The sequence below is a fragment of the Myotis lucifugus genome, unplaced genomic scaffold (genome assembly GCF_000147115.1).
Source record: "Myotis lucifugus unplaced genomic scaffold, Myoluc2.0 scaffold_406, whole genome shotgun sequence".
NCBI lineage: Eukaryota > Metazoa > Chordata > Mammalia > Chiroptera > Vespertilionidae > Myotis > Myotis lucifugus.
In genome coordinates, this window is record NW_005871454.1 from 141,365 (window position 1) to 144,124 (window position 2,760).

A 2,760-nucleotide genomic window follows, 5' to 3' on the forward strand; every position below is an offset into this window, starting at 1 on the left:
GGGAAGATGCAGCCACCCCTGCTCATGCTCCTGCTGGCCTTTTTCCTACTCCCGTCAGCAGAAGCAGTTGTGACCATCCCCACCTTCACAAGCCCAACCATCCCACAGTGGGCACAGACCTCCTGTCCCTTCTGCAGATCTCTGATCCAGCTCTCCACCAGGAATGCTCTGAACCCCAGCTCCCATCCCATCTCAGACCCACACACATGATGCTGGATGAGCAACAGGCAGAAATGTGAGAGCAGAAGCCTATTCTCAAAAAAAGCTGGGGGGTGCAGTGCTCTTAGCAGGCCCTACCTGTGCCAGGTGGAGAGTGGAACTGTCCTAGAAGTGCATGGCAGAGGCTGGGAAACTGCAGAGAGAAGAGCAGTCCTGGCTTCCATGTGTGTGATGAGACAGGTGTTGTGCTCAAGGTCTGCTTAGGAGAAAAGTCCGGAGGTCAGTTATGCCACAGTTGGTGGTGTCCCTGTCCCCAGAAGACTGCTGTTTCCTCTGCTCTTTCTCAAGGCCCCTCAGCCCTTCCTCAAACTCTGTTTTTATTACTCCTCCAGAGGCCCAATGGGGCCATCCCTTCAAGCACTCAACAAACACGGGCAACTCCCCACATGACAGGCCCTATGACAGCTCTGCAACATCTAGATCCCTAAACTTAAGTCTTGGACACTGCAAAGTGCACTGCCCTGGACATCACAGCACCACAGGGACCTCAGAAGCTCACCTAACACCAAGCAAAGTCTGGAGAGGAATTTTCAGGAACCCCCAGGCCTTCTCTATCACTAAGACCAGAATTCTCACCTACAACTATGTGGCAGGCAAAGTCACAGACACAGCTTATTGCTCTTCCCTTTCCCAGCCCAGGCTCCCAAATGCCCAACCCTCTGAGTCATCAAGCTCATGCCTGCCTGGTAGACTTAGTGGGGGCACACAAGTGCAACACACTTTTCCTTCAAGGGAGATCATTGAGGGTCACGAAGCCAAGCCCTACTCCCACCCCACATGACTTACTAAAGATACGAAGGAGTCCTGGTGTGCTGGTGTCTTGGTGGTAGATAAGTTTGTTCTGACAGCTGCTCACTGCAATAGAAGGTAAGAGGCTGCAGTCAGACCACACCTCCTGAGACCCCTACATCCCAGGAGCTGCAGCCCAGGGACTCCCCAGGCTCCAGGTATCTCAAGCCCATGAGACCTCATCAGAGGAGCTCTCTGAGATCATGGCAGAGCAATGAGAGGCCAAGAAATAGAACAGGTAAGCTTTGGGCTCAGAGGGTCAGAGGTGACAGCAAGTAACATAGTTGGGAAGAAAAGGATCACACTGAGCAAATAAAGCAGTGGTGGACCATGAACTCATGATTTAGGGTCAAAATGAAAATTAAAGCAATTTCATATTTCCTGAGGCCCAGAGAGAACTCCCAGCTCCCTGACCTCAATGTCACTGGGAAGCAGAATCACTCAGCCACTGTCCCCTGTGGCCTCGAATTCTCCTGTTTGCAGCCCTGCCCTGCCCCAGCTATCACCTGCCCTTCACAGCTCCTGGGGTTATCTCTTTTGACTCTACCTGCCCCCCAAACTCATACACTCTGCTGTCTGTGCAGGTCAATCAATGTCACCCTGGGGGCCCACAACATTGAAAAGAAGGAGGAGACCCATCAGCACTTCCTGGTAAAAAGAGCCATCCACCACCCAGACTATAATCATTAGAACCTCTCCAAGGACATCATCTTACTGCAGGTAAGGAAACCTCCTATTGCTCTTGTTCTTTTGAGTCTACATGGCTTCCCCTCCAACAGAATGAAGCATTTCCCTTCCTTCTTTCCCATTCCAGTCACCTGACCCGTCCCAGTGACACAGGTGTGCCTCAGTGTCAAGGCTCAAAGACCACAGGCTGACCTGGGCTCCCTTGCCTCTTTCTCATCAGTTGAAGAGAAACATCAAGCAAACTGATGCTGTGAAGCCCCTCTGACTGCCCAGGAGCAAGAACAGGTTGAGGCCAGGACAGAAGTGCACTGTGGCTGGCTAGGTGAAATCTCCATAAGGGGCACATACTCAGACACTCTGCTGGAGGTACAGCTGACCTTGCAAATGGAGGGGAGTGAGAAGGCCACTTACACCGTTATTACAACAGGACCATTCAACTGTGCATGAGGAAACCAACAGGAAGTAAGACTTCCTTCCAGATGATACTGAGCATCTGACTACCTTGGCTCTGGGAGAGGGGTATTTGGGTAGGAACGGAGTTGGGGACCCCGGCAGCAGGAGACTTCTTCACCCTCTAGTCTGTGATCTTTCTCCCAAGGAAGAAAAGAGGGGAGCTCCCAGAGCTGGGAGAAATGGGGTCTCTGAGAGCGTACAAGAGCCTATGGTCACTCTAAACACGGTGCTCCTCCAGGGGGTGAATTTGCAACCCAAGCCCAAGCCGGGGCACAGTGGTTAGGTAACTATTCCCTGGGTGTGCAGTAGTTACTCTATACCTGTTGGCTCCCCAGAGCTGGTTAATGGGCTCCTTCTCCATGCTAAGTGTTAGCCCCGCCTGCCTGCTTTCAGGTCCTTACACAGTAGACTGCAGCCACAGCTCTGTAGCACCTTCTTATCCAGAGGGAAGGGGAGAAGAGAGAGGGTGGAAAGAGATTAATCAAAGATCTTATATGCATACTAGAGGCCTGGTGCACAGATATATGGGACCCCACCAGTGCAAGAATCCGTGCACCGGGCCGGTTTCAGCCCCATCCCCACAGGCCAGGCCAAAGGACCACACTGGTGCAT

General features: G+C 52.4%; 1 pseudogene; it reads left to right on the forward strand.

Moving 5' to 3' along the window:
• On the forward strand, positions 1–2,017 carry LOC102434240 (annotated as a pseudogene).
• The last annotated feature ends 743 nt before the right edge of the window (positions 2,018–2,760 follow it).